The sequence below is a fragment of the Ictidomys tridecemlineatus genome, chromosome 5 (assembly GCF_052094955.1).
Source record: "Ictidomys tridecemlineatus isolate mIctTri1 chromosome 5, mIctTri1.hap1, whole genome shotgun sequence".
NCBI lineage: Eukaryota > Metazoa > Chordata > Mammalia > Rodentia > Sciuridae > Ictidomys > Ictidomys tridecemlineatus.
In genome coordinates, this window is record NC_135481.1 from 175,569,033 (window position 1) to 175,582,447 (window position 13,415).

The 13,415-nt window shown below is 46.5% G+C and overlaps 1 long non-coding RNA gene across 2 annotated transcripts; it reads right to left on the reverse strand.

The window, feature by feature from the left end:
• Window positions 1–8,733: 8,733 nt before the first annotated feature.
• LOC110597705 (uncharacterized) lies at window positions 8,734–13,360 on the reverse strand. Of its 2 annotated transcripts, XR_013439628.1 has the most exons (3): window positions 12,787–13,360; window positions 11,546–12,040; window positions 8,734–11,399 (listed from the first exon to the last, which is right to left on the reverse strand). It is a non-coding gene; the product is annotated as an uncharacterized LOC110597705 (long non-coding RNA). The 2 variants fall into 2 exon arrangements; XR_013439627.1 differs by having other exon boundaries at window positions 11,546–13,360.
• Between the last annotated feature and the right edge of the window lie 55 nt (window positions 13,361–13,415).

A 13,415-nucleotide genomic window follows, 5' to 3' on the forward strand; every position in this document is an offset into this window, starting at 1 on the left:
GCTTCACTCCCTGGCCCTCAGACTCCCCAGCTTTGAAATGCATGGTCAATCCACTTTTCTGAAGTTTCAGCGATATCATCTCCAAACCATGCACACTGAGCCTCAGGTAAACGGTTGTTGCTTCCACCTGGAAAACTGTACTAGTCCCAATTGGTTCATTGAACAGTTAGAAAGCTCCTACCACATGCTAGGAATGAACTGGGGAGCTAACAATTTAGAAAAGAAAATCCTTCCCTCCTGGAACTTTATTCTTAGTGGGAAACAGCAAAAAAAAAAAATAATAATAATAATAATAATACATGTATAACCAGAAGTGCATTTACTCTGAAATTACTGAAGCTTAAACTTCCAAGCTCCTCAAGTGAGAAGAGCACTAAACTTTGTGTTCACAGGTGGTTCTTTTCTTTCTTTCTTTTTTTTTTTTCTTGTACCAGGTTTGAACCCAGGGGCTGAACCACTGAGCCACATCCCTAGCCCTTTTTAGTTTTGGAAATAGGGTCTCTCTAAGTCCCTTAGGGCCTTGCTAAATTGAGGCTGGCTGATCTTCCTGCCTCAGCCCCCCAAACTGCTGGGATTACACAGGTGCCCCATGTTGCTAGGCTGTTGTTGTTGTTGTGTGTGTTTGTTGTAAAATTTGAAAACAGTTGTGTTCCTGTTTGAGGCTCCACAAAACCTAGAGTCTAACATATAAGAGGAAAGGAAGACCTTGCACAGTGGTGTATACCTGTAATCCCAACTGCTGAGAAGGCTGAGGCAGGAGGATCACAGGTTCGAATCCAGCTGGGCAACTTCATGAGACTATTTTTTTTTTCTTTAGTCATTAAAAAAAAAAAATTTAAAAAGGGCTTGGTGATAGAACCCTTTTGAGTTCAATCCCCAGTACCTCAAACCAAACCAAACCAAACCATGCTGGGCTGGTTGTAATTCCAGCGATTTGGTAGGATGCAGGTTCAAGACCAGCTTCAGCAGCTTAAGGAGACCCTATCTGAAAATGAAATACAAAAAATGAGGGGAAGGGTGGGATGTCATTCGGTGGTAAGGCCCCCTGGGTTCATTATTCCCAGCATCAAGCAAACAAAAAACAGGGCCGAGGAGGTAGCTCAGTGGTAACAAAGCTTGCATGGGTGAGGCCCTGGGTTCGACTCCACAATTTTGTCAAACAAAAAGTGGGGGGAGGGAGCAGGGCCCAAGTTCAAAGACAGAGCCCTAGAAGACCGATGAATCATCTGAAGACAGAGAAGAATCATGTCTATGAGAGCTGTTCGTTTTGGGGAATTTAAGAGACCTCTGAAGGTCTACCCGCCAGCAGCTGGGACGCGCACGAAGCTGCACACGCCGGCTCTGTGCTGGCTGCGACCATCCTCAGGCCACGGGCGCCCCCTTCCGGGATGATTCCGGGCTGTGCTCGCGCGGGCAAAAAACCCAACCAGTTCGGAACCCTGGCGGCCTCTAGTGGACTTTGTGGGATCTGCAGCTGAGAACGTTTAGGAAGTAGAAGCCGGGGTGTTTCTGAGACAGGTGGATGACTATGTGTTAGTACAGATGTACACAGCAGACGACGAATCCAGAAGACAGTAACAAAGCACACACCTAAGTACCATCCATGCTGATAAATAGAAGAGTAGTTCTTCTGCAATCCCTGTATGCCCGCCTGGATAAAATGCCCAACCTCCCTTGTGGGATGCGATGATCTCTATCCAGAACTTTGTGTCAATCAATCATTTCTCCTCCTCCTCCTTGTCCTTCTCCTCCTCCTTCCTTTTCCCATGCTGGGGGTCGTGGGACCCCACTCATCCTCTTTCCTTTTTGCTTCCTGGCTGACATGGTAAGTGGGTTATTTCAGTTGGCTGGTTGTTTGGATTTGTTTTGTTTTGCTGCAGTACAGGGGTTGAACCCAAGGGCACTCTGCCCCTGCACTACATCCCCAGCCTTTTTATAATTTTTTAAAATTTTATTTTGAGACAAAGTCTTTCTAAATTGCCCACGCTGGCCGCTGGCCTTGAACTTGCAATCCTCTAGCCTCAGTCTCCAGAGTATCAGGGATTATAGGCGCTCATCAAAGCACCAGGGTTGGCAGATGTTTTATATAACTGATCTGAACTCTTTGAAAGTATCAAGGTCATGGAAAAGAAAGACTGAATAGTGGTCAGATCAAATGAGGCTAAAGAGACATGATAACTTAACACCATGTGGGATCCTGGATTAGATTATGAACAAAATGAACAGCAAAATGACATGAGTAAGAAAACAGAGGAAATCTAATAATTTCTTTTGGGGAAAAAGCACCAGGGATTGAATTCAGGGGCACTCAAGCACTGAGCCACATCCCCAGGCCTATTTGGTATTTTATTTAGAGACAGGGTCTCACTGAGTTTCTTAGCACCTCACTTTTGCTGAGGCTGGCTTTGAACCTTTAACCCTCCTGTCTCAGCCTCTGGAACTGCAGGGATTACAGGAATGCACCACTGCACTTGGCATAATTTCCCTTATTTAGTTAATTTTAATTAATTATCAATAGTAGGGCTGGGGTTGTGGCTCAGTGGTAGAGCGCTTGCCTAGTATGTGTGAGGCACTGGGTTCAATTGTCAGCACCACATAAAATGAATAAATGAAGTAACGTATTATGTCCATCTGTAACTAAAAAAAATTTTTTTTAATAGTCAATAGTAATGTACCAAGGTTGATTTCTTCGTTTTTTTTTTTTTTTTTTTTTTTTTTTTTGGTACCAGGGATTGAACCCAGGGACCCTTAACCACTGAGTCACATCCCTAGTCCATTTCTTTATTTAGACAGAGTCTCTCTTAGTTGCTCACTAAAGGTCTCATTAAGTGGCTGAGGCTGACTTTGAACTTTGGATTCTCCTGCCTCAGCCTCCTGAGGCACTGGGATTACAGGCGTGCACCACCACACCCAGCATTTCAGAGGAGTATCCTATCATTATGTAGGATTTTGACAAAAGGGGAAGCTGGGTGCAGGGCATACAGGAACTCTGTACAATCTTTATAACTTCTGTGAGTCTAAAATTATCTTGGAAAAAAAAAAAAGATCTTACAAATAAAAGAGAGCTACCAGAGGGGAGGCTGGAGTCACCTCTCTACTACTTGTCTCTCCCACTGACTATGACAAAGACCTCTAGACAGAGTCACAAAGCAGCTGCTTAAGGAAGAAGTCAGAAAGACAAACAGGAGAGGGCAGATGGGCTGGCTAGAGACTAGTATTTGAAGAACAACCAGTACATAGTACTGCAGTGGGGAGTTTCCTGGTGAATTTCCTAATTTCTTCTTTTATCTTCTGGCCTTTCCCACCTGCCCGCCAACCCCTCCCCAGTGGTGCTGGGGATGGGAGCCCAGGCGTCACACATGCCAAGCAAGGGCTCTGTCACTGAGCCAAACTCCCAGTCCCTCTGGCTTTATGTGACTCGGGGTAATTTGAATGGAGAAACTATGTGCTTGATAGCAGAAATCACCTACTCTGGAAAGCTGGCTCCAAAAAATCTCCAAAAGAAGAGCCTAATATATTCCAGCGGCTCTGGAAGCTGAAGCAGGAGGACCCCGAGTTCAAAGCCACCCTCAGAAACTTAGTGAGAACCTAAGCAACTTAGTGAGACCCTATCTCTAAATAAAATATTTTAAAAAGGGCTGGGGATATGGCTCAGTGGTTAAGCATCCCTGGGTTTAATTCCTGGGGGATGGGGGGAGCCAAAAAGCCTAATATTCTGGTCAGAGACCCAGGAAAATGGACCTCTATGAATTGAAGCATGTGAGATTTTTTTTTCTTTCTCTTCCTCTTTCACCTTCTTCTTTTTGGTGGTCCTGGGGGCTGAATCCCCATAGTTCTACCACTGAGCTACATCCCCAGCCCAGGAATCCTCCAATTCCGTGTGTGACCCAATACAAGTTCTAGACTGAATCTCGAGTTGTGCCTGTGTAGTATACACCCAAAGAAAAACGATAAAGGGTGGGAGTACTGAACCACCCCACGACCACTGCCCAAGGCCCCGCCCCGTCAGCCTTGCACCAAGCAAACCCAAATAGACAGCAAAGGCTGGAAAATAAAATTGATTATTATCAGGGTACATGCCTGTAACCCCAGCCTCTCAGGAGGCAGAGGCAGGAGGATGGCAAGTTCAAAGCCAGCCTCAGCAACTTAGCAAGTCCCTGTCTCTAAATAAAAATAAAAAGGGCCGGGCTGGGGATGTGGCTCAAGCGGTAGCGCGCTCGCTTGGCATGCGTGCGGCCTGGGTTCGATCCTCAGCACCACATACCAACAAAGATGTTGTGTCCGCCAAGAACTAAAAAATAAATATTTTTTATTTTTTTTTTTTTTTAAAGAGAGAGTGAGAGAGGGGGACAGAGAGAGAGAGAGAGAGAGAGAGTTTTAACATTTATTTATTTATTTATTTTTCTTAGTTCTCGGCGGACACAACATCTTTGTTGGTATGTGGGGACACAACATCTTTGTTGGTATGTGGTGCTGCTGAGGATCGAACCCGGGCCGCACGCATGCTAGGCGAGCGCGCTACCGCTTGAGCCACATCCCCAGCCCCTAAAAAATAAATATTAAAAAAAAATTTCTCTCTCTCTCTCTCTCTTTCTTTAAAAAAATAAATAAAATAAAATAAAAAGGGCTGGAGATGTGGCTCAGGAGTTAAGCTCCCCTGGGTTCAGTCCCCAGCACCAAAAACAAATAAAACAAAACAAACAAATAAACAAGCCAACAGAAAAAAAAAAAAAAAAAAAAAACCCTGATTATGAAAACCACTGCCTAGGACTAGGTGTGTAGCTCAGTGGTACAGCCCAGACTTAGCATGTAAGAGGCCCTGGGTTCCTTCAATCAGAAAAACAAAACAGGGGCTGGGGCTGGGGCTCAGTGGTAGAGCGCTTGCCTAGCATGGGTGAGGCACTGGGTTCCATCCTCAGCACCACATAAAAATAAATAAAAAAAATAAAGGCATTATATCCATCTACAACCAAAAAATATTTTAAAAAGAAAAAAAAAAAGCATATTCTTCAAAAACAAAACATGCTGGGCACCCTGACACCTTCCTGTAATCCTGGCCTGAGGAAGGAGGATTGCAAGTCCAAGGACAACCTGGGATGTTTAGGAGCTGGGGATGTGGCTCAGTGGCAGAGTGCTGGCCTAGCATGCATGAGGCCCTGGGTTCCCAGCACAGTTCACACATAATAACAGAGCTGGGCCCTGTTTGTGTGTGCACCTGTAGTCCCAGCTATCTGAGAGGATGAGGCAGGAGGATCCCTTGAGCCCCGTAGTTGAGGTCAGCCTGATCAACATAGTGAAACCCTGTCTTTTTACATAGGGCTGGGGATGTAGCGCATTGGTGCAGCACTTGGCTAGCATGGATGAGACCCTGGATCCAATCCCCAACACTGCCAAAAGTACAAAAGGAAACCTAAATTTCCTTTTCTCCATATATACACGAATGTACTCATTACTACATAAAAATCCACCAACTAAAAGATAACAATTTTTGAATGGGAGTTAAAAAAAAAAAAAAAGCAAGACCCAACTATCTACTGCTCATATGAAGCTCACTTCAATATGATTACACAGGTAGATTAAAAGAAAGATGGAAAAAGATACACTATACAAGCACAAGTTTTGTTTTTTGTTTTTTCCTTCTTGTGGTGCTTGGGATTGAACCCAAGGCCTTATGCATGTGAGGTAAGCACTCTACCAACTGAGCTATATCCCCAGCCTGCAAACACAAATTTTAGAATTTGGAAGTTGGAGTGGGCTGGGCATAAGTGGTTCATGCCTCTAATCTCGTGAATTGGGAGGCTGAGGCAGGAGTATTGCAGGTTCGAGGCCAACCTCAACAATTTAGCAAGGCCCTAAGCCACTTAGTGAGACCATATCTAAAAAAAAAAAAAAAAAAAAGTGTAGATTAGATTAGTTTAGTAGTAAAACACTTCTGTGTTCAATCTCCAGTACCAAAAAAAAAAAAGTTGAAGTGGGCTGGGGATGTAAAACTCAGTGATAGATGGGGATGTAGCTCAGTGATAGAGCACTTACTATGTGCAAGGCCCTGGATTCCATCCCTAGCCCTAGAAAAAGAAAAGAAGGAAAAAGAAAGTTGGAGCAACTATATTAATAACAGAAGTGACTTCAGAACAAGAAAAAATCACCAGGGATAAAACTACAGGTGAAAAACCAGCCTCTACCTCAGAGCAAAGCCTGTCCAAGGAAGGGGGCGTGACCCTTGTCCCTGGAAAGACCCACAGAGCACTCCCCGCTGAGTTGTTTATCTACAAATAACAGGAGAGATCTGCTGCGCCAGGTGTCCCTGACTCAGTCAGGCTAGGTGAGGACCCACAGCAACCCCCTAGCAGCCACCAATCATCATGAGACAGGGAATATACCTGGGATGCCAGATGACCCTCCCAGTAGTTTATGGTGGTTGATAACATGGTGGGAAACCATGTAGTTCAGCATGTACACCCCTTTGGGCCTAAATCAATCAGTTCAAAGGAATCCCCCTCTTGTTCTGACCAATTACCCCTCCCCAACTTGTTCTCCCCAGTGAATGTGCTAATCATGTTTTAGAGTTGTTTTATGATTTTCCTGCAGTGTGTGATGATTTGCTAAGAGATGCTATGATGTATGTGAAGTCCCTGCCTTCCCCAAAGAGTGTATAAAACTGCCACAAACCCTGGGCTCTGGGCCTCTCAGCGTCACCAGTTGCTGGGTGTGCGCAGAGGACCAAGCTAGCTCGCAATAAACACCTCTTTGCCGTTTACATCGATCTTGGTCTCTGGTGGACTTTTGGGGATCCCGAATTCGAGCATAACACAGGTTAATTCACCAAGAAAACAGAGCGATCCTGTGTGCATATGTCCTTCTTAATAAAACTCCTAAACATAAAAAACAAAAAAAATGGATAAATCTGAAGGGGAAAAGAAATTCACAGTTATACTTGTGGATGTCAACAATCTTCTTTCAATAACTGATACAAAATTTGAAACACGTGAAAAACTTGAACACTGTCCACCAACTTGACCTAGCAGACATTTATAGAAAACTCCACCCAAGTCAGATATGGTGGCACCACACTTGTTATCCCAGAGACTGGGGAGGCTGAGGCAGGAGGATTGAATGTTGGAGATCAGCCTCAGCAATTTAGGAATACCCTGTCGCAAAATAAAATAAAACAAAAATAAATAAATAAATAAATAAATAATATTTACAGTAGGGTGTAGCTCAGTGGTAAAGCATCCCTGGGTTCAATCCCCAGCTCTACACAAAAGGGAAAAAAAGAGAAAGGGGGGAGAGAGATCCACAAACACAAAGCATGTCCTTTTAAAGTGCACATAGAACATTCACCTAAATGGGCCTATTAGGGGCCTCTTATACTTAACATTTAAAATTTTAAGTGACATGTTCTCTGATCATTATGGAATTAAAATAGAAATCAGGAACTAAACAAAATCTGGAAACTCCTCAAATGTTTGGAAACTAAACAACTGACTTCTAAACGACCCATGGAAATTTCATTAGAAATTAGAAACTATTTTAACTGAATTAATGAAATAAAATTACAAGATATCAAAATATGTGCGATCCAGCTAAAATAGAGCTGAGAGAATTTTATAGTATTAAATGTTTATATGAGAAAGGGAAGGCCTCTGCTGGACATGGTGGTGCATATCTGTAATCCCAGCTACTCGGGAGGCAGGGCAGGGGCATCACAAGTTGGAGGCCAGCCTCAACAACTTAGTGAGACCCTGTCTCAAAATAAAAAATTAAAAGGGCTGGGGATGTAGCTCAGTGGCAGAGCGCCTCTGGGTTCCATCCCCAGTAACACACACACACACACACACACACACACACACACACACAAAGATGACATCTGAATAGAATTTGAAGGACAATAGTGGGGTTTGGGGTGTCAATACATAACTTGATCTTCTTTGTCAAGGGGGAAAGAAGGGAAGAGAGGGAGATGGGAATAGGAAAGACGGTAGAATGAACTGGACATAACTTTCTTATGTTCACATATGAATACATAACCAGTGTAACTCCACCCCGTGTACAACCACAAGAATGGGGTCCTAGGGCTGGGGATGTGGCTCAAGTGGTAGCACACTCTCCTGGCATGCGTGTGGCCCCGGGTTCGATCCTCAGCACCACATACAAAGATGTTGTGTCTGCCAAAAACTAAAAAATAAATATTAAAAAATTCATTCATATTCTCTCTCTCTCTCTCTCTCTCTTAAAAAAAAAAAAAAAGAATGGGGTCCTAGTTAGAATTTTTTTAAGTTATGCCTCACATATGTTTAACACGTTAAAATACACTCTATTGTCATGTATATCTAAAAATTATATATATATATATAGATAGATATAGATATAGATATATAGATAGATAGATATAGATAGATAGATATATACTCTTCTTTGCCCAAGTTATGACAACTGAGGGCCTGAGGAGGAGTCAGGGTACTGAAATCAGAACAACTTACTGTTCTAGTTACTATGGTGCATGAGAAACCTCCTGTAAACTGTGTATAAAACAACTTTGATGCCTATGGATTCTGTGGTCAGAGATTCAGAAAGGGCACAACAGGGATGGCTTGTCTCTGCTCCATGATGTGTGGGGCATCAGCTGGAAAGACCAGATGGCTAGGAAGGACTTGAGGGCCTGGGTCTGGAATCATCTCAAGATGTATGTCTTAGTCCACTTTGTGCTGCTCTAATAAAATACCACAGGCTGGATGATTTATAAGAAATGACAATTTATTGGCTCACAGTCTATAGGCCAGAAAGTCCAAATGGGAAAGACTAGGATCTGCTGAGGGCCTTTTTCTGCCTCATCCCATGGTAGGAGACAGAAAGGCAAAGCGGGCAAGAAGGAGCATGAGAGGAAGAAACTTTCCTTTTGTAAGAACCCCACTCCCTAGCTCATTGACTCGGCCCTCGTGGCCTACCCACCTCTCATGGGGCTCTTCTTCCCACTGCTTTGGGGATTGTTTCTAACACATGCTTTTGGGGAGGCACATTCAAATCACAGCAATGTATGTGTCTGTAAGTTGGTGCTGGCGGTAGACTGGCCCCTCAGCTGGGTGCCTGTCAAGACACCTACTTGTGACCTCCCCAGGTCTCTCCACATGAACTAGTGTGACTTCCTCACAGCAAAAGCTGGATTCCAAGTGTGTCCCAAGAGAGCACCTGGTATTTTTATGACCCAGTTTCAGAGGTCACACAGTTTTACTTCCACCCTATTTTACTATCACAAAGATAGACCCAGGTTCAAAGAAGGGGAACACAGACCCCATCACTTGATAGCAAAAGTGTCAAGGTCACATTGTAAAATGAGCATGTGGAATTGGAGACATTTTTAAAGTTATTTATTACTTACTTATTATAGGTGTTGGAACAAACTCAGGACTTTGTGCTTTCTAAACAAACACTCTACCACTGAACTGCATCCTCCCACCTTTTCTAAATTAATTAATTAATTAATATGTTAAGGAAGAGTCTTTGCTAAATGGCCTATGCTGACCTCCAATTAGAGATTTTACTGTCTCAGTCCCCTGAGTAAATGGGATTACAGGCATGTGCCACCACACCCAGGAAAGGATATCTTTGTTGAAAAATACGATTTGCTGAGCTGGGGATATAGCTCAGCGGTAGGGTGCTCGCCTAGTGTGCCTGTGTGTGAGACCTTGAGTTGGATTCCCAGCATCCTCCCCCCAAAAAAGGGATCCCTAGCATGCCCCCCCCCAAAAAAAAGGAAAGGAAAGAAAATACGATTTGCTACAATTACTGATATACTAGTTTGTAAAACATAGCTTAAGACATAGGTGAAAGGCCAGGTTGGTTGCTACAACACAGCTTTCCCATATGGAAACAGGTGGTGGGAATATATGTTTTGCTGAGACAAGAGCATTTCAGCAGGGGAAAGAGTGGTAGAGAGGCTGTGCTAGGGCAGGTCCTAAGCAGTGAAGGCTAGCATGGCTAGGCATCATGGGAAAGGAGGAGAGGTTGATGCAGGAGCTGAGTTTGGAAGGTCTGGCAGGGGAACTGTGGATATCAGGCTAAAGAACTTATTGGGAGGCCATTGGGTGCTAATACAGTCCCAAGGATGTCCAGTGTGGTAGCACATGCCTGTAATCCCAGTGACTTGGGAGACTGAGGCAGGAAGATCACAAGTTCAAAGCCAGCTCTTGCAATTTAGAGAAACCCTATCTCAAAAATAAAATAAACAGGGTTGGGATATAGCTCAATGGTGATAGAGCATCCTTGGGTTCAACCCCCAATACTGGGGGAAAAAAAAGACTCAAGGATGTCATAGGCATTCTTTTCACATTTGGGAGCCAACCCCTATGCCCATGGCCATGAGCCAGTAGTGTCCTAAAGGCTACTTAGGATGAGGAGGCTGAGCCAGGAGGATGGCAAGCTTGAGGCCAGTCTGGGCAATTTGGCAAGACCCTGCCTCAGAATAAATTTAAAAAAAAGGGGCTGGGGATGGGAGCAACCCTGGGTTGATCCCTAATACCACCACCACCACACCACACACACACATACACACACACACACACACACACACACACACTAGGAGAAGAAGAAGGAAAACAAGACAAGTGCCCAGGCCTGAGTTTGGCGTCCTGGTTCTGAGCCAACTTGTTTGTCCAGTTTTCTTTCTTTCTTTTTTTTTTTTTTTTAATTTAAGAGGCAGGTCTCTCCATGTTACCCAGGCTGGCCTCGAACTCTTGGTTCTGGTGATCCTCCGGCCTCAGCCTCCTCAGTAGCTGAGGCTGTTCGTGCCATCAAGCCCGGTTTCGTCTGCAGGTCTTCATGCCACGTTCTTCCTCCGGGCACCTCCGCCCGGTATCCTGCAGGTACATTCGCGAGTGGAGGAGCCTCAGCCCACCAGCTGGCCCCGCCTCCCTGCCAACTGACCAGGCTTCCTTAGCAACTCGATTGGTAGGCCCCGGCCCCGCCCCACAGTGTAGCCCCGCCCCTTGGTGTAAGTTTCGTCCACTTGCACCTCCTCCCACCCTACCATCGTGCAGGGGGGTCTGCTCTCGGCTCCTCCCCTCGCGCTCGGGCCCCGCCCCTCATGAACTAGACCACCTTCCCCAGTTCAACCAGCTGCTGGGACACCCGAGGCCCTGGAGGTCCCGTCTGCGACGCTTGTCTGGACGTGTGACACCTCTTCCTATTTTCGCCTCAGGTCCTGCGTGATACCTAGATCTTCCTCGGCATCCCCTCTGACTTGGCAGGCTGGAGTGGGGTCCTTCATGAAGCTGAGTGCCTGGGTGGTGGTCGTGATGTCAGGACTTCGTGTCTGGGTAGAATCTCGTGCTCTCGGGAGCTGCTGACTGAGTGCGACATGCCCCTTTGTACAGGGCGTCCCCTGGGGGCCCGAACCGCAGAGCCTAGAGGAGAAGGTCATAGCCCTTTCACCTCCCATGCGTGCTGTTCCCACAGCTCAGCCTGCAGCCCCACAGGACTCACCAGTAGTGCCCATCGCCATGAGTGGCCTGTAATGAGCCATCTGGAGCCCTCCCTGCTCTGTGCTCACCAGAGTTTCGGGGCCGAGTCCGTCTACTCCCAGGGTCAGGATCTCCAGACGGTGCTCCACCATCGCCTGCACGGGGGGTCGCCCCGGGTCCACCGTGAGCTGCCTGGGGTCTGTTTTCACCCCATCGCCTTCGGCCCCGGGGGCGACTTCCCGCACAGATGTTCCTTATCAGCATCACTCCACTTCTGAAGCTTGGAGTTCCCACAGAGGCGGGGGTGGGAAAGCGCAGGGAGAACCAAGGGTCGAGGTCCCCAAATGCCTCCCCTTGGGAGGCCCGGGAAAGACGGGAAACTGAGGCCCAGAAACGGAGCCGCTTGGCCATTTGGTGTGGCAGCCGTAGAGCCACTCACAGGCCGCCCCGGACACTGACCAGATTCAGGGCGTGCTCTCCTCCAGGTTCCGTGAGGTGGCTCCCCTCTGTCTCTAGGACAAGAGACGGCTGGTCCCGGCTCAAGAGGTAAGGCTTCCTCCGGGGTCGCTCAAATCTGGAATGACCTTGGTCGAGGAAAGAGGAGCAGCTCTCAGGAGTGAACACCAGAGGGCGCCGAACCCCGAAGGGCCACTCTTGGGCTACTGGAATTCCGTAACGCCTGCGCAGTCTCAGGGCTGTTGGGTCTGCCTCCGCCCTGGTCCAGAAGGAGGTGATGTGCAGCCTGCCCACTCGAGATTCTTTCTACCGTCTTCCCCTGAGTCCTCCTTGCCTTCTAGGCCCATCTGTCCCCGGGGACTAAACTTTCCTCCAGAAACTGGCTGGAACAGGACCCTCCCTGGGCTACTGAAACCCTTGAATGGGCGAGGGCCCAGAACCGGGATACCTGAAAACTATGGCCCCCGGCCCTAGTGGGGACCCACCAGCCTCACCATCGGTCCACCAGGGTAGACAACATGAGGCCACGCTTACTGTGCTCGTGCTCTGCTCTATTTAACCACATCTCCCTGCCTTCCTTTGGTTGCCTCTCATATTCTTTTTTTTTTTTTTTTTTTAGAGAGTGAGACAGAGAGAGAGAGAGAGAGAGAGAGAGAGAATTTTAACATTTATTTATTTTTTCTTAGTTCTCGGCGGACACAACATCTTTGTTGGTATGTGGTGCTGCTGAGGATCGAACCCGGGCCGCACGCATGCTAGGCGAGCGCGCTACCGCTTGAGCCACATCCCCAGCCCCTCATATTCTTTTGAATAAAACCCAAGACCCTTATCATGGAGGTCCTGCTTGGTGGTTCATCCTATCCCTCTCTCTCACCTCTTGCCCATGATGTCCTCGCCAAGATGCCTTCTCCTCTGACTCTGGGCCTTTTCTTCTCTGCTTGGAACTGGACTGTAAGCTTTTCAGGGCAGGAACTGGGTTTGAATCTGATCCATTTAGTTTGGTAACAAATGCCAGCTGCAGTGGATCTCAAATTACTTTTTACAGTTTTTTTTCCTCCCTTATATGGGGGTCTGACTGTGTTGCCCAGGCTGGCCTTGAACTTGTCATCCTCCTGCCTCAGCCTCCTGAGTAGCCAGGATTATAGGCACACACCATGCTTCAATAAATATCTTTTCTCCCCTTGTTCATCATCACATTCCAGCGGTTAGCAAGCCTGGCCCATAGTAGGACTAAATGATTCTTCTTCTTCTTTTTTTTTTTTTCCTTGCTGTGGGAAGCCATTCTAACACGGGATTGAGCGACTCCCGTTAAGGGCCTGAGGCACTTTGGCAAAAATCAAAGTTTTCCTGACCCTTTCCTGATGAGAGAGCCCATCCGTGTGTGGGTGTGCCTGACCACTGACCCCGGGGAACCAATCACTGACCCTGACCTTGGAGTGCGGCCCCCCTCAACCTTCATTGGATGGAATTCTCCCCTGAATCTCTTGTTCCCCAATAAAAGGC